Below are 19,376 nucleotides of genomic sequence, written 5' to 3'. Positions count from 1 at the left end.
ATATTTAAAGGGGGGGGGGAAACAAGTGAGTATTGGGTAAACAATTCATGTTACCTAAACAATTTTGTCTTTGCCCTTGGTTCCTGCGCCTCCAGCGCGCACCTGGGAGTTTACACTAGTGAATGCTCTTGGGAGTTGCTTCGCAAGAGGAGAGCCAGCCTCTGACACAGGGAGACCCCAAAGGGTTTCCTGGTTGGTTGCAGATACTGGTGCACCTGGGAGGGTAGCTTGAAGCTCACTGGGTTGGGAAGTCTCTCAGCTGGCTGGCCCCACCCCTCATCTCTTCCTCCCTATCCTGAACTCTTAAGTCTGCCAAGTTATGCAAGGTGAGGCCTAGTGGGAGCTGGCAGGTCGTCGTGAGGGTGGCATGCTGACCCCCTCGCTGTGGTTAGCAGCTGAGGCCTCTGCAGGTGTTCTCAGTTGTCTAGAGGATGGGGCCCTTGGGGAGCCTGGACTTGGCTCTGGTGGTTTTGAGTTGGAAGAAAAGGAGTTAATGTGTCACTGGTTTCAAAGGAAGGGGAAGCAGATTGATAGTTATTTTTATTTCCACAGCTTGGGGTGAGAGAGAAGGAATTTGACATTTACAGAGTTTTTAAAATACCTTTAAGACAAAATCTTACGTGGTATTCTTGAAGGGAGGGTGGGAGACTCCAAATTATTTTAGAGTGCCCTAGTCCCCTGATCAAATCTGAAACACGACAAAGACAAAAGGGCAATTACCTGGATGGAGGTCAGCACAAAGCCATAGTGTCCACAGGGTTTATGGCCAAGCGATTTATTAGTAGCTGATAGAAAACAAAGGAAATTGAGACAAAACCATGATCAATTAATCACCATTACAGGTGGGATTCTAGAAGGGGGGGGGCACCATGATTGGGTTACGTACACAAATGCAGGTTAGAAACGCTTACAAGATTGCCCCTGAGCCCTTCCAGCCACCTGAATACTTGGAGGTCAGGGTAGGACTCAAGGCAGGGTAGCTCTGATATCCCAATTTTCATTAAGTGCGTGCTCAGGTGGGTCCCCTGAGGGTAAGGCTGCCCCGCCCTGAGCCAGCACCCACTGTAAACTGAAAAACTCACCCCCTTAGAGTTGGTTCTGATCCCTAGTGGCTCTGGTGACCGTATAGAACAGGGTAGAACTGTCCCTGTGGGTTTCTGAGATTCTTAATACCTTGTGGGAGTAGAAAGCCTCATCTTTCTCCCAACTGTAAACTGTAGGTTGCAGCAAACCAAGTTCTTAAGAATTTTAGCTGTAACACTAAGACAAGATACTCTTCTGATTTGCTGAAAATCAGAACCTAAGGTTTGCTGCCGGGTCCTGGACCGCATTTATGCCCATTCACTCATGTATTGTCCTGCGGTGCTTTCTCCGATCCTGACCGCGTTCTTTCATGTAGTGCAGCTTCGTGAATTACTGTCTCAGAATAGAGCCGCTGAAAGGCTACCACCTTGCTGCACACCTGTCCTGATTTTAAGCCCCCCCCCCTCCCATCTTCCCTTTGTTCTGTTGACGACTTGGTATTGAAGGCAGGCAGGCTCAGCTACAACCTGCAAGAGGCAGATAACGCCAAGTTCTGAGGAAGCTCAAACTCTGCCGTCTTCGAGGCTTCAAAAGTTCATGGAAATGTTTCATTCAAGTTTTCTATGAATTGCTGGTTGTCAGTCCCCTCGCATGGATCACACACAAAGAAACAACTGTACAGTGGGACCAGTAAACAGCCTCATGATCCATAGTGAAGATACTGGAGTTGATTTTCGTATACTTGGGTCCACAGTCACCTCCTTGCCCCCCATGGGAGCAGCAGTGGAACCATCGAAGCAACCTACAGCATTGGGGAAATCCGCAAACGGCCTCTTCAAAGTCTTACAAAGCCAAGAACCATGTCACCTTGAAGACCAAGGTTCCCCTGCCCCTACCCATGGTGTTTTCAACCGCTTTCCATTCGTGCAAATGCTAGACAGGGACAGGACTAAAGGGTATGTCCTTGAATTGTGTTGTCAAAGGACACTGAATCTACTATGGGCTGCCAGAAGAACAAACAAATCTGTCTTGAAAGAAGTGTCCCAGAGGGCCACTGTTCCCCAGCCAACACTGTAAAGGAGGAATCTTGCCTTCTACTGACCAAGAATCGGGAGAGACAATGGTTTTTCACACAAGCAAAGGTTTACTTAAAAGGAAGACACTTTGGGGGGGGGGGGGAGAGAAGGAGGGCCTATTGAGTGCTTGCCAGGAGCCCTGGTGGCGGAGTGGTTGCTAACTGCTGGGTCACGGCTAGTCTGGGTACACAAGAGAAACAAATCCACAGAAACCCATGTATAAGAGTTTTATATAAAAGGTAAGTGCACATCAAGAAAACATTCCAACCCAGTGCTGCCCAAGCCCATATGTCGGACACTGATCTACAAAGCCCTCCTCCATCTCACGAAACTCAAGCAATGATGCTGACTGCAGGAGGAAAGCCAAATCCATGAACGTGTAAGCATCTCAGTAATGGCAGGGGCTCCACAGGGCTACTCCAGCACCCAGGGCTGCATCGGGGTAGGCCCATGTGGCTTCTCCTCAGGGATGTCTTGCAGGAAGTGAGCCTTGACAGCTGAAGCAGGGAACTGGCTAAAGGCAGCTGCACCCTGGTCCAACCATCAGAAAGCAAGAGGCCCGAGAACTAGAAAGGCGAGGCTCACCGAGCCATTTATCCCTCCATCCTTCAATTAACCCCACATGTGCTTATCGGCCAGGTTGACACAATAAACGTTAACTCTCTCAGTCCCTATGAGTATCGAGCCCATGGCAGTGATTGTGGAGTTTGGGGTATCCAATGCTTATCTTTGCCTCCTCAAGCAAAGAAACTGTTGGGGTTTAAAATCATTTCCAGCAGGAGAGTAAGTTGACGTTTATTCATAAGAATGAGCAGAGATTCCAGTAAACTACTCAGTTGGGCGAAGCTGCAGCGACTGAGTATTCGTGCCGCCATCCTGGTACGTACTGGGTTTGCTGTGAAGGCGGCTGGCTGGGTCCAGCCAGACTGGTGCTGGGAAGTTGCGCCTGAGTACTGGCGGGCTCAGCCTGCCCTCCTGGATAACTCAGGTCCCTTTTGGAAATCCGCGTTCCAGAGGGAGTTTCCTACTTTAGCACTCCAGGAGATAGGTGTGGTGGTGTGTCGGAGTGGATCTATCTGCCTAGAACATCTGGTCGCTTAGAGCCAGGTTCTCAACCTTGCTCATGCCGCGATCCGTTACTACAGTGCCTCATGTGGTGGTGAGCCCCCAACCGTAACATTATTTTCGTTGCTACTTCATCACTGCAATTTTGCTACTGTTATGCATTGTGTGACCCTTGTGAAAGGGTCGTTTGACCCCCAAAGGGGCCACGGCCCACAGGTTGAGAACCGCTGGCTTAGCGCAAACGGTCTCTTTGAGAACAAACTGGAGGACGAGTTTTCTTGGGCCGCTGGGTCCAGTCTCAGCTGGGTAGCCAGCGTGGCCTTAACGGGAGCACGGGGACACCGCATGTCACACACTCTGAGGAGCGACCAGCCAGAAGAAGGGCACTGCGCTTGGCAGGGGGTCAATGAAAAGCGTTAGACCCGCAAGGAGATGGATTAACAGATTGATTCCAACTGTTAATCAAGATGGAACCATCAAGATTCCCCAGGGATCTTGTTACACTATCGATTCCAGTTCAGTACCTCTGCGATGGAAGGGCGAATTCTCAGCAGGGTCGATGTGGTTCAAAGCCCTGTTTCTGCGCCACAAAGGCGGGAGCAGGACAGGACAGTGTTTTCTTCTAGAGTCGCTCCTGGTTGGACCGATCCAGGCAGTACCTACCAGCGAAAACCATGATTGTCCTGCACTAACGGAAGAGCTGAGGAGCGGTGACGGAGACCCTGTGATCTTCAAAATGTAAATATTTACCATCTGGCTGTTTACGAAAACAATGTCTGGGCCCCTGATATACAACAGACAATCCTGCGTAGAGATGCTATGGGCATAAGTGCTACTTCTCTTCCTAGAAGCCAAGCATCTTCTGTTCGTCTTCAGTTGACCTTTCCTGCCACTCACAGCGCTGTCTGATGATTCTCAGGTGTGGGGCACCCTTCTTTTCAAAGAGGAATTGTCACAATATAAAAGGGCTGGCCTAAAAGGGTTTGATATTATATGGATACATTTTGATTGAAAGTATCTTAATAATATCTATTAACAATCAGCATAACATTAATTTTTGTGGAGTCGAGGGTAAGAAATGCGGCCTTGTCCTTTCTGCTCACTGTGTCGTCAGGGGGCCAGCAGCAAGGACCTCGCACCTGGGGGCTTGCTAGAAATGCAGCCTCCTGGGCTCCAGCTGAAAGCTGTCTTTTCACAAGATCGCTAGGTGATTCCTACGCGTGAAAGTCCCAGGAACACTGCTCCCACTTAAGGTGGGAATAAAAACAGAAGTCTTGGCTTGATTCTTTAATTTTTTTTTTACTTTGGATTTTGACTTTAAAAAATTAAATTACACATAGAAGTATATGGCTCGACACATGACACAAAGTAAACACATCTCTCTAGTGACAACGAAGCCAGGAGTCTTGATGACCCCTGGGCTTACACGTTGGGGGCTGCTAACTGGCAGGTCAGCAGTTCAAACCCACCAGCTGCTCCACTACAGAACGCTGAGGGAGGCAATTTGCTTCATTAAAGCTGTGTAGCCTCAGAGACGGCTGCTATGGGTCAGACTGGATGAGAAAAGGCTCGTGTTACTGCCCTTGCCTTTTTTCGCTCCCCGTTTCCGTTAAGAAAAAGAAACTATCAGTAACTGCATTTCTAACAGTAGGAGACATGTAAAATAGTTTTGTCGGCTTTGGACAGTATAAATAGTATAAAGTATTTGCATCTTCTTGCGTTTAATTGTGAGATTTATTCATTTATGTGTATGGCTATAGTTTTTTTTTTATAACAATTTATTGGGGCTCATACAATTCTTATCACAGTTCATACATATACATACATCAATTGTATAAAGCACATCTGTACAGTCTTTGCCCTAATCATTTTTTCTCTTTTCTTCTTTTACATTTTATTAGGGACTCATACAACTCTTACCACAATCCATACATATACATACATCAATTGTATAAAGCACATCCATACATTCCCTGCCCCAATCATTCTCAAGGCATTTGCTCTCCACTTAAGCCCCTTGCATCAGGTCCTCTTTTTTTTTCCCCCTCCCTCCCCATTCCCCCCTCCCTCATATGCCCTTGGTAATTTATACATCGTTATTTTGTCATATCTTGCCCTATCCGGAGTCTCCCTTCCCCCCTTCTCTGCTGTCCCTCTCCCAGGGAAGAGGTCACATGTGGATCCTTGTCATCAGTTCCCCCTTTCCAACCCACTCACCCTCCACTCTCCCAGCATCGTCCCTCACACCCTTGGTCCTGAAGGTATCATCCACCCTGGATTCCCTGTACCTCCAACCCTCATATGTACCAGTGTACAGCCTCTGTCCTATCCAGCCCTGCAAGGTAGAATTCGGATCATGGTAGTTGGGGGGAGGAAGCATCCAGGATCTGGGGGAAAGCTGTGTTCTTCATTGATACTACCTCACACCCTAATTAACCCATCTCCTCACCTAAACCCCTCTATGAGGGGATCTCCATTGGTCGACACTTGGGCCTTGGGTCTCCACTCTGCACTTCCCCCTTCATTTAATATGATATATATATACATATATACACATACATATATACATATACACATACATACTCACACTTATATCTTTTTTTTTTTTTTGCATGATGCCTTATACCTGGTCCCTTGGGCACCTCGTGATCGCACTGGCCGGTGTGCTTCTTCCATGTGGGCTTATTTGCTTCTGAGCTAGATGGCCGCTTGTTCACCTTCAAGCCTTTAAGACCCCAGACACTATCTCTTTTGATAGCCGGGCACCATCAGCTTTCTTCACCACATTTGCTTATGCACCCATTTGTCTTCAGCGATCCTATCATGGAGGTGTGCAGTCAATGATATGATTTTTTGTTCTTTGATGCCTGGTAACTGATCCCTTTGGGACCACTCGATCACACAGGCTGGTGGTGTGTTCTTCCATGTGGACTTTGTTGCTTCTGAGCTAGATGGCCGCTTGTTTATCTTCAAGCCTTTAAGACCCCAGTCACTATCTCTTTTGATAGCCGGGCACCATCAGCTTTCTTCACCACATTTACTTGTTCACCCACTTTGGCTCCAGCAGTTGTGTCAGGAGAGTGAGCATCATAGAGTTCCAATTTAATAAAAGAAAGTATTCATGCATTGAGGGAGTGTTTGAGTAGAGGCCCAAGGTCCTTCCGCCACCTTAATACTTAACCTATAAATATAGACACATAGATCTATTTCCCCATCCTCCTATATATATTTGCATGTACATGTCTTTGTCTAGACCTCCATGAATGCCCTTTGACTCCTAGCTCTTTCCTCCATCTCCCTTGACTTTCCTCCTGCCCTACTACCATGCTTCATCGCCACCTGGGCTAGAATATACCTCTTCTCTAAGCAACCTTACCCTTGATCATTTCCCACCAGGCCTGCCACTCCCCCTTCTCTACCATTTGGGGTCCCATGTTGTGAGATTTATTCATTTATGTGTATGGCTATAGTTTTTTTTACTTCTCTTTCTCTGTAGTGTTCCTTTGTATGAGTGTATTACAAGGTACCTGTCTATTCTATTGATAGACATGGGTGAACCTTGAAAATGTTATGTGAAGGGAAATAGACCAGATACGGAAGGACACACATCCTGTACACCAGGCCCGTTAATACAGCATAGGTAGACTAGACCAAGATGAGAGGCTTCCAAAAGTTCATGGAAAATGGGATGAAAAGATCATGGAATTTCCCCCAGGAACTTTTTGAAGCCCCCTTACATATGGAGACAGAAAGTAATTAATGGTTAGCGTGGGGTGGAGGCAGGTGGTAGGAAGAGTGTTTTAATGTGTGTTGGGTTTCGGTTTGGGCAGATGAAAATATTTTAGAGAGATGGTGATGTGTACACAATATTGAGTGTGCATGCTTGAAAATGGCTCCAATAGAAAATTTTATCATGTGTATATTTTACCATACAACAAAACTTTTAAAAATTCAGCATCTGGGTTCCATCCCAGAACTAATTTAATTGTCCAAAGGAGAGAGAGACTGGGTTGAGAAACTCTGGTGCCCAAGTGGTTACTCGCTGGGCTGCAATCCGTAAGGTCCCCAGTTCGAAACCAACAGCCGCTCCTCAGGAGAAATACCAGGCTTTCTACTCCCGTAAACAGTTACCTTCTCGGGAAAGCCACATGAGTGAGCTTAGGGAGGGAGGTTCAAGGAGCCCCCGGTGGCAGATTTGAGGTGCTAACCACCCAGTCAAGCAGCTCCAAGACAGAAAAGAGGCTTTCTCTTCTCATAAGGGTTTCACAATCTCAGATCCGCACAGGGGCTGTTCTGGAGTTTGGTGACTTTGGAGGGAGCAGGCTGGGCATTGGGATTGTTACAAGCTCCAGGTGAACCTCGTGTGCCGCCAACGCCGCAAAGTTAAGATTGGCCATTAGATGGAGACAGAGTACCGCTCAGGAAGAGAGGTTCTCCACTCAAAACAGTCCCGACTCCAGTTCAGGTTCAATACCAAACAGGCAAATGTATGGAAAAACCCGGACTGTTGCTTGTCAAACAAAAAGATCCTTTTAACCATTGGAGAAAATGACAGGAACGAACTGAAGAAAAGACACTTTGCTACAAATATTCATCAAATTGCCCGAGTTAGCATCTAGAAGTATATTCAATCCCTTCATCGCTCACTTTGATGTTTAAAGACTAAAACGTAAAACGCCTACACCATTCACACTAGGGAGGTATCGTACCTCAGAGAACAGGGGTCAGCAAACCAGCTCTGTCAGTAAGGACATGTGACTCTGAAGTGAACTTGAAGAAGTCTTAAGGCTAGATTATTCAGATAATGGTATTACTTGTTTGCAAAAATATACTTACCTCGAATAATTTTTAAATGGTTGGGATTGGTTTGTCCATCTCCAAAGTTTTCGAAAACTCCAATCGCTCCTGTAAAACAATCAACCACGAGGCATCAAAGGGGCAGTATTTGCCCCGGGATGATGAGAGAGAGAAAGAGGCCAGGAGGCCAGGTGATCAACTCCCGGAGAGGGGTGAGCACTGTGACACCATGGGAATCGCGATCCACTTCATGAACCAAACGATGTGTGAGTTGTTGGGTGGAAAACAAATGGTCCCTGTCGATTTGGTCACAAAACAGACAAGTAAGCATATAACAAAATAATAATTTATGAATTATGAAGGGTTCATGAGGGAGGGGGGAGTTGGGAGGGACGGGGAAAAATGAGCACTGGATATTAAGGGCTCAAGTAGGAGGCAAATGTTTTGAGAATGATGATGGCAACAAATAAATGTGCTTGACACAATGGATGGATGGATGGATTGTGATAAGAATTGTACGAGCCCCCAATAAAATGATTTAAAACAAAACAATGTGTCCAAGTAGTTAGTGCAATTACAGATCACCACTTTTAATTTCTATTGTAATTCCTCAAACCTTCAAGAATATAGAATATTCTAAGTCAGCCTATTGGCATAACATTATCATTTTAATTTAATTTGCATGCTATGCTCTCCATAGTAAAAATTTAAGTAATTAGTTTTTTTATTTTTACCTTTTGAGAAGGGATCCTTTTCTGAGGTAATCAATTGTCTCCAGAGACATAAGAAGTTAAAATGAACCTGTTGGGAATATTTAATCAAATCAACATATATGTTAAATTGTATTAAACATTTGAGTAAAGAAAAAAAAGTAAACATATACAAGGGGGACTTGCAAAAAGTTCATGGGAAAATGGAATGACTAGATAATGAAAATTTCCTTTAGGCTTTTAAATTTTATTTTAACTTTTTGCTGTGACTGATCTGCCATCCAACAATTTATACACATTTCATGCCATTGATTATAATGCTGATGATGTAATATTACATAAGCCGCTCTCTCCCTCTGTTTTCCTGTTCCTCCTCCTCCTCTTCTGCTAGCTCTGCAAAACTCTGTCCTTGAGGAAATGCTGCCCTTTCGGTCTCAAATGGTTGTTTTTCCCTACCGTGTGCATACTGCAGACCTCTCTAGCACGCCTTTCCCCTCTGTTGTGTGGCTCGGTGGGGGGTTCATTTCCAGACCCAAGGGCCCATGAAGGACCCTGGTCTCCAGGCCTCCCCAAGCTCTTCTGACCACTGAGCCTGATCTGCTATGTGAGGTGGGGTCATAGTCCACATTTTTCTGGACTCCAATGTGCTCGCTTGCAGAGAAGTTGCTGGTAGTAGCCAGGCACCGGCTCGTTCCGGTCATGGGGATCGATGTTGCTGTGGCCCATTAATCCAGGACTGCATTGCTTCTATGTGAGGTCTGCTTTCCTCGCTTCCCTTTACTCTCGGAGGGAGAGGCCAAGCAGAGATGCCCGCTCAAGTCCCCAAATGCCACTCACCCAGTAAGATGCGGAGCCTTCTCTTCATGGAGTATGTTACGCCAACTGACTTTTGGTGCCCCCAAGAGCATGGTCCCCACGTTTGGTGAAGGCCCTCATATCCTGACATCAGACTAAGACAAATGCTACAGGGGGTAAGATTGTGCATTATGAGCCCTGTTTAGGGGAAAGACAAGGCGTTCGACTCCCAGAAAGTGTTACAGGCTTGGAAAATCCACAGGGGCGGTTCTCTCCTGTCCAATGGGGTCACTGTGAGTCAGGATCAACTCGATGACCAGTCGTTTTGAAGGGGCCCTGGTAGCATGGGGGTTAAGTGCTTAGGTGGCAATGGAAATGCCAGCGTCGGGGAGAAGGATTCAGCAGTCTGCTACTTAAAGAGTCACAGGCTTGGAAACCCTAAGGTGCTTCAGCTCTGTTCTATAGGATCAATACATGAGAATTGGCTAGATAGCAAAGGGGTTTTCGTTTGTTTGTTTTTTCAATTGTCATACTGTGTACAGAGTGGAAAGTTTTGAAATCAGGGCATTCCAAGAAGTATGCAAATAGAAATCAACCTCTGCAGTAGTAAACTCATTTAATATATGTTCATCATAATGTTTTAGGAGGCAAGCAGATATTGTAAACGTGGCTTGAATTTATTCTTAAGTCTGAAGTACTTGACTGGCAGTTCCCAATTTCCATACCTCCCATCCCTTTTGCCTAGCTTTTCCAGCTTAATCTCCCTACCATTTCTCCTCCCTAAATAAAATGACAAGGCCTATCTAGAAGACTACTCCTCCGTCTCCTCCATTTCTGCCTGGGGACATGAAGCATGAAGGTGGAACAAATATTAGTTTTCCATGTCAAGGGTAAGACCAAAAGACAATATAACCAAAGATAGGGAGACCAGACAGAAGGCACTGGGGTCTCTCCTTGAAGACAAACCTGAGGAGTGACTGACTGTACTAACCCAGGACCGCCAGGCCCTGAACTTGGCACTGGTGGGTTGAGAAGCAAGTTCTCTTTCTTTTGTAAGTCAAGTTCTTTATGGTCCCAGGACGTAGCACCGAATCCTCACAGGAGGGAGCTGAGATGCTCATATGTTCTTTTTGAAATTCTTGTTTTAGAGAATTATACTGTAGACGCTGATAAGTGTGCAAGTCATTAGCACCCCACTTGTGACTTCACGAATTGTTCCAGGGGCAGTTCTACCCTGACCTGCAAAGGTCGCTATGAGTCGGCATCGATGTGATGGTAGTGCGTCTGGTTTGGGTACTGATCTAGCATCCCAGTTTGGGAAACAGCATATTACCAGCCCCCCATAGTTCCTCACCCGCTCTCCAGTCCCTTTCCCACAAAGGTAACCAACTGGTTCTGTCATTTTATATGCCAGCTTAGTTAGCTTGCTTGTTTTTCAAATGTACATAAATGCAATGAACCAGTATTAGCTCTGTGTCTACTTGCTTTGGTCAATATTTGCTCAGTATTTGGGGGAGATTCATACACGCCACTCTAAATGGTGTGCTTACAAAGTAGTAGGCCACTGTCTCTAGGAAGGACCATTTGCTTGTTTTACTATTAGAGAGCATGTCTCAGCTTTTATTAGTCATTTGATAGACACAGACACCCTTTTCTGTCAGGTATAGACTTTGAAATGGAGCTGCTAGTTTGTATGATTTTCCTGTTTTTACAGGAGTAGAAAAGCCTGCAGTGAGGTTGTGGTTTTGAACTGCTGACCTTGTGCTTCGCAGCCTTACGCATAACCCACTCCTCCCATTAGGGCTCTGTGCATCTTGTTGGTTCTAATAGGTGCGGCCATTGTACCCATTTATATGCTCACCAGCACGATGTGCCCACCTCTGTAGTGCCTACTAGTGTCTGCCTTTCACAGTTTACCTTGTCCCTAGCTGGATGGCCATACAGCATTGTGGTTCTCTGTTGCTTTTCCCTGACATCTGATGAAGTTCAATGCCTTTTCATATGCCTGTTGGCCACATCTTTTTCTATGAAGTCCTCTTCCAAGTCTTTTGCCCATTTTTCTTTGGAGTTACTTGTCTTTTTCTTACTGATTGGTAGTATCCTTTATATATTCCAGATATTAGCTTACATCTATCCCCTCTACCCACGCCTATCAATTCTCTGATGGCACCTCCTACTAGTTGACCCATTGCTCAGTCTTTCATTGCCCTTGGACTTCGTGTTCTCTGAACACAGCAGGTACATTGTCCTGGTTTTCGCTTCTGCCCTCAGAACTCACAGAACTTTCCCCAGCCTCGTTGAAGGCTCTGCTCAATATCTCCTTTGTAGTAGAAACCTTCTCTGTCTCCTAACTGGGCCTTCCACTACCCACCCCTGGCAACGTACTACACACCACAGCCATCTAGAGTTTTCTTTAAAAAACAAATAGCTTGTATTACAGAAGTTCTCAAACATGCAAAGTTAGAATATATATATATATATATATAATACACAAACCTCTGTTACATAAGTGAGTTAAAGATAAGCTCCATAGACCAGGTGTCAGGCATCAAAGAACAGAAAATCATATCATTGTGAATGAGGGGGAGTGCAGAGTGGAGACCCAGGGTCCATCTGTAGGCAATTGGACATCCCCTTATGGAAGAGTTGCGGGGAGGAGATGAGCCAGTCAGGGTGCAGGGTAGCAACGATGAAACATGCAACTATCCTTTAGTTCTTTCTTTTAAAAAAATCATTTTATTAGGGGCTGATACAACTCTTATCTCGATCCATACATACATCAATTGTGTAAAGCACATCTGTACATTCATTTCCCTCATCATTCTCAAAACATTTGCTTTCCACTAAAGCCCTTGGCATCAGGTCCTCATTTTTCCCCTCCCTCCCCACTTCCCTCTCCCTATGAGCCCTTGATAATTTATAAATTATTATTTTGTCATATCTTGCCCTGTCCAATGTCTCCCTTCACCCACTTTTCTATTGTCCGTCCCCCAGGGAGGAGGTCACATGTAGATCCTTGTACTTTGTTCCCTCTTTTTTCCTCTAGTTCTTAAATGCTTCCTCTCCCCCAGTATCATGATCCCAATTCTACCTTACAAATCTGGCTAGACCAGAGCATGTACACAAGGAACTAGAAACCGAGAATCCAGGACAGATGATCCCTTCAGGACCAGTGGTGAGGGTGGCGCTATCAGGAGGGTGGAGGGAAGGTGGGGCAGAAAGGGGGAACCGATTATAAGAATCTACATATAACCCCCTCCCTGGGGGACAGACAACAAAAGTTGGTGAAGGGAGACGTCAGACAGTGTAAGATACGTCAAAATAATAATTTATAAATTGTCAAGGGTTCGTGAGGGTGGGGGCAGGGAGGGAGGGGAAAAATGAGGAGCTGGTGCCGGGGGTTCAGGTACAGGGAAAACATCTTGAGAATGAAGATGGCAAAAGATGTACGGGTTTGCTTGATACAGTGGATGTATGTGTGGATCATGAGGGGAGTTGCACTAGCCCCCAATAAAATGATTTTTAAAAGATGATCCCCATAAGTGAGCCTGGGCCCCAGCTTGCATATATTTTCACAATTGACTTTTTTTTTTGGTAATAGTCCAAAAAGCCCACCAGCGCCAATTCATACAAATACAAGTCTTTGCTAGCCCTAAAAACAACAACAAAACACTGCCATCTAACACATTCTGACCCATAGTGGCCCTATAGGACAGTAGAACCGCCCCGTGAGTTTCTGAGACTGTAACTCCTTACGGGAGTAGAGAGGCTCATCTTTCTCCCCAGATAAAATAAAGCTGCTGCTGTCATTCAGAGATCTCTGGCCTAGAGACTCGCTCCCATGCTGAAGGACATCCAGGCACAGGTAAGCCCTCACCTCATTCCCTAGAGGGAATTCCCCTGCCTTTGTGGTGACCCCTTCCACCTTAGCCTCTGGAAGACCACCTGCTGAGGACGATACACCCCTCTTCTCCACCCCCCCCCCAGCAGGCGTCAGTTCATGCTCCAATAAATAGCTTGTGATGCAGCCCTGCTGTCGCATGGGCTCATCATCCAACGTCAGCGACGATCCGCATTTTCCATCCTAATGTCCTTTATTCAGAAATCCACTCGGGTCTGAAAATGATAAATGTTTGTGTGTGACAAAACTGCCTCTCAGTTATCTCTCCACTCTGACTGCCTGGGCTTGCTGCTCTTCACCCCAAAATCAAAGGGTTAGAGGTGAAGACGTAATTCTGCGCATGTGCCTAATGGAAGCCAATGCAGCTCTCTGTGCTGGGGGCACCTAGCCCCGCACCGGCGTCCTGGCTCCGAGGGCTAGCCGCAGGGACCCGCGGGGCAAAGAAGATGCCAAGATGACCCCAATTCTCAGTTTGGGAAGATTGTGATGTATTATGCATGAGTCCTTTGAATCATAGTTTGAACACCTCGTGAAATAATAATTCACTTTCCGATAGGAGGCATTTTGAAAGATAGGCTGAAATGGAATAATATTCTGACTGGTGACTCAGAACATTAAATATGGCATTACATTCTTTCCTGCCTTCTGCAGAGTTCTTGAAAAATAAAAGCAAGTTTCTGTAGAAAGCAGAGGTGTCTGAGTCTCTCACATTGGTGTTTGGCTTCATTAATCAGCCTATCTTCTGGGGATGGAAATAGGACCAGCAACTGACTCGTGTTTAGGATTTTCACTTACCTATAAAGACCTGACACCGAGTAAGTATTTGTAAGGTGCTGGTGTCTGGTCAGGGACAGACCTGTGGATGACTTTCATGTCCACTGATGAACAGCAGGAGACCCCAGGCAAGTTCCTTAACCGAGATAGCAGCGTTGGTACTGCTACAGTGACCCTCAGCAAAGATGAACAAGCAAACATTCACCTTGTGATATCTGATTTGAGTCATGAGCTACTGAAGTGTATTTTTAAATTTCTAAATGTGTGTGGAATCCCCCACGTTTATATTGTGATTGATAATTTATCTGTACTATCTTCAGAGAGCACTGTGTGTGACTGCCGTCTTTGCATGTTTATTGATAACTTGGTTTGTCTTAATTTGGGGCAAGCATATGGTCTGTCCCAGATATGTCCCAAGTATGCTTGAAAACAGTGTTTCTTCTGCTGTCACTGGGTTTATGTGTTGGAGCAAGATGGACGGTGTCTGTTTACTCAGCTAGGCCTGCTGTCGCCCAAATGCTTGAACAAACATCAGGTCTTTGTCTCCCAGGTAAGGAGGCTGGAATTCCAGATGCAGGCTGCTAGCTCCAGGGGAAGGTTTTTTTTTTCTGTGCTGGTTCATAGTTTATTTCTAATTATTATTTTAATCATTGTATTGGGGACTCGTACAGTTCTTTTCACAATCCATACATACATCCACTGTGTCAAGCACATTTGTACATTTGTTGCCATCGTCATTCTCTAAATATTTGCTTTCTCCTTGAGCCCTTGGGATCAACTCCTCATTTTTTCCCTTCCCTCTCCTCCTCCCTCCCTCATAAGCCCTTGATAATTTATAATTTATTATTTTGTCATGTCTTACACTGTCTGATGTCTCCTTTCACCCACTTTTCTGTTGTCTGTCCCCCAGGGAGGGGTTATATGTAGATCCTTGTGATCGGTTCCCCCTTTCTACCCTACCTTGCCCTTACCCTCTGGCATCACTACTCTCATTATTGGTCCTGAGGGCTTTATCTGTCCTGGGTTCTGTGTGTTTCCAGTTCCTATCTGTACCAGTGTACATCCTCTGGTCTAGCTGGATTTGTAAGGTAGAATTGGGATCATGATAGTGGGGGGAGGAAGCATTAAAGAACTAGAGGAAAGTTGTATGTTTAATTGTTGCTATACTGCACCATGACTGGCTCATCTCCTCCCCATGACTCTTCTGTAAGGGGGTGTCCAGTTGTCTACAGATGGGCTTTTGGTTTCCACTCTGAACTCCCCCTCATTCACAATGATATGGTTTTTTGTTCTGATGCCTGATACCTGATACATGTCCCATTGATAACTGATCACACAGGCTGGTGTGCTTCTTCCATGTGGGCTTTGTTGCTTGTTAGTTATATGGCTACTTGTTTACCTTCAATCCTTTAAGACTCCAGACGCTATATCTCTTGATAGCCGGCCTTCTTCAGCTTTCTTTGCCACATTTCCTTATGCACTGCTTTGTCTTCAGCGATCGCGTTGGGAAAGTGAGCTGGCTCGTAAATTAGAAGAGCTTTTCTCTCTCGTCAGTATCCCTAGTACTTCTTGGAGCTCTCCATATGTCCTGGCATCTAGGAGTTTCCCTGGATCTAGGAGTTTCCCAGCACAGGGACTTTGGATTCAAAGGACAAACTCTGCTCCTGGCTCTTTGTTTTTCTATATTGGCAGTAGCTCCCTCTGTCTCCGCTCACTTTTCTCTCCTTCTATGTCTCGTGAGAGTAGAGGTGTGGCAGGCCACAGGCCCAGGAAACTCCACTTTGGGTCAGGGCTGGGACCCGAGTAAGGGTCTTGTATTCCACCTTAATGCACATATCGCCATATCACATCACTTCATGAGGGATGATTACATAATTGAAAACCAACCAACCCTCATGGTTGCTGTCAATGCGCATTATGGCCCAGCCAAGTTGCAATATATTTGTGGGGCGCAGTTCAATCCGTGTTAGCGCTCTACATCCCCACCTATTTCTTGTCTAGCTGTTGTAGTCATGACATCAGCTCTATCATCTTTTAGCACTTGCTGTGGTTAGAGCCATCGAGTCAGTTCTCACCCAGACCGTCCCTGTGCACCATAGAACGGAACACTGCCTGGCCCTGAGCCATCCTCAAAATTGTTTCTATGCTTGGGGCCAGCATATACAATTAGAATAATTGCATATATAATTAGAATCACGATAGCTTCTTGCTGGATTGACCATTTTATTATATGAACTAGCCCTCTTTTTTCTAGTGTCATTTTTTTATATTATAGTCTTGTCTGATACTAATATTTCCATTCTAGCTCTCTGTTTGTTACTGTTTTGAGGTATATCCCTTTCTAGCCTTTTACTTTCAGCTTTTGTGTCTTAAATGTGTCTCACATGCAGCACATAGTTAGATCTTGCTTTCTGTGCCATCTGACAGTCTCTTGATTGTATTCATATTTAATGTAATTATTGATACAGTTCTATTTATATAGGTACTCTACCATTTGCTTTCTGTCTCTATTGGCTTTTTGTTCCTCTGTTGCTTATTTATTGTCTTCCTTTGTGTTACTTTCTAACTTTCTTTTCTTTTCATAATTTTCTTACTGGTTGCTCTCTAGGACAATAGTTCTCACTTGGTGTGGTTTTGGCCCCACCCCCTGGACATTTGGAAATGCCTGGAAACATTTCTGCTGTAACAACTTGGCAGTTGAGAATGCTGCTAGTGGAAGAATCCAAGGATGCTGGGACACGTTCTCCAGTACATCAGACAGCCCATGACATATAGAGCAATCTTGGTCTCTAAAATCTATAGAATTCTTAAGGATTTCTGAGTTATACTCAATTAATATGGCCTTCCCAGCCATGATCCCTTATGTCATATATTATCATTCTGGATTCATACGCCGATGGCTATAATCCCAATTTTATTTTTGAAGGCATTATCTAACCAACAGGCATAGGATGAAATTAAGATCTGACCTTAGTAGAAAGGAGGTGAATCGGGCCACACTCTTCAATTAATGGTTGTCTTGGTTACTCTTACTTGTAATGGATGGAAGAATGATATGCTACGGCAGAGAGAAGAGCTGCTGCTTGCACGCCTGGGAAAAGCCTGGCTGATGAAGGTCAGTAGTAGGCCCACGCCTGCAGGAGACATCTGCCAGAAGCCCCCGGTCATATGTGCATACATACGATACAGTCCAGGCATGGAGAGTATTTGGGTGAAGATTTATATCTTCCCTGTTGTGTGGGAAACTAACACGGAGGGGAAAATGATGAGGACTCTATTCCCTAACTTACTACAGAGGGCGTCTGAAAAGCTGGTATTCCACGGTAGGAAAGCCTCCACTTTGGTAAGTTAAGTCCAAGTACATTATCCTCCTTTAAATATCATTCCCACAGAATCTCCCCCAAGAACTATGCTGTCTTAAAGTGCGCGCATGGTGGGTTGTGTCTCCCTACAGAAGCAGACATCATCCTTTTGTTCTCTTCCCGCCGTGACACCCAGCCCCCCTTGAACCTTCCCCTAATGCAGGTATTAGGTTTCCTCACCTGTGAGCTCAGGGACCTTAATGTAGGCACCACCCACCTTGTAATGCATGTGACTGCTGAGTATGCATGTATTTTGGCTACCTATAAATGTCCCAAGATAGTAAAGGTTCTGTCTCACTTTTCCCAGTTCCATGTGGTCCATCAAGAGGAGCTGAGGTGAGCATGCTACAATAAAATGTGTCTGACTCCTTTGGATTGCTCTCTCTCCTTTCTTTCTTTTTAAAATCATTTTATGGGGGCTCTAATAACTCTTGTTACAATCCAGACATCACTTGTGCCCAACATATTCATACATATATCCCATCATTCTTTTCTAGACATTTACTTTCCATTGTTCACTTGGGATCAGCTCCTCTTGTTCCCCTACCTCCCCCACCAACCCTCATGGCCCGTTGATAGATTGTAGATTGTTAATTATTTTCAAATCTCACACCAACCCCTGTCTCCCTTCCCCTCTGGTTTCTGTTGTTTTTCCCCCTGGATGGGGGGTGTGTGGTTATGTGCCATTCATTGTGATCAGTGCTCTTTCTTTTTAAAAAAAAAAAAATCATTTTATTGGGAACTTATACAACTCTTATCACAATCCATACATCCATTATGTCAAGCACATTGTATATTTGTTGCTATCATCATTTTCAAAACATTGTCTTCCTATCTTTCTTATCCTCTATGACTTTACTATAATCGTTATATGTTATCGCCATACATTTGCGCCTAGGACCCTTTGGTTGTTGGAGGTTGGTTTCCTCTGACATCATTGATACTCAGTGTAACTCCCACAAAATCGCCTTTCCCCTTCATTGTCTGGTAAGAAGGTAGGGAACTCCTGATGGGATTCACATGTGAGCAATCGTGAACAGGAGTCCCTGAATCACCTTCCTCCTGTGTTTACAATGAGCCCTCTGAGAAGCAGGGAGTGTGATCTTATCACCCACAAGAGCCAGGAATGGAGCAAGCCTTTGTGAGCCAGCATCTGGCTCACCCCTGCCTGACCTTCGGATTTTGAACTAAACAGCACCCCCCACCATGTGAGACATTTCCTCAAACTTTCATGCGTTTCTACGGGACACTGCAGTGATTCACAGAACCCAGAAATGTGAGGGAATGTGTTCAACAGGGGGTGGGGCAAGGGAAATGAGCACGCTAGCATCATGGAAGGGTTGGATATTTGGAACTTCTTCAATCGCCAACGCCTTGGAGCTGGTTTGGTAATAATTCTTACAAAGAAATTATTATCATAGCCTTGACAAGAAAAACAAGTAACCCAATACAAAATGGTCAGAGGACATCAACAGGCCCCCAAAGAAGAGATCCAGGCCGCTAGCAGACAGAGGACAACCTGCTCACCGCCACTAGCCACCAGAGTGAGGGCTGCCACGTCATCCCAGCCCAACAGAAAACAAACCAGAAATGACAAAATCTGGCAAGGGTGCAGAGATTGGAACCCCCACACTTTATGTTCTTATTTTTTTAATTGTTTTATTAGAGGCTCATACAACTCTTATCACAATCCATACATACATCAATTGTGTAAATCACATTTGTGCATTCATTGCCCTCATCATTCTCAAAGCATTCACTCTCTACTTAAGCCCCTGGCATCAGGTGTTCATTTTCCCCCCTCCCTCCCCGCTCCCTCATGAGCCCTTGATAATTTATAAATTATTATTTTGTCATATCTTGCCCTGTCTGA

Source organism: Tenrec ecaudatus, chromosome 16 (assembly GCF_050624435.1).
Source record: "Tenrec ecaudatus isolate mTenEca1 chromosome 16, mTenEca1.hap1, whole genome shotgun sequence".
NCBI lineage: Eukaryota > Metazoa > Chordata > Mammalia > Afrosoricida > Tenrecidae > Tenrec > Tenrec ecaudatus.
Note: the sequence above shows the minus strand (reverse complement) of the source record.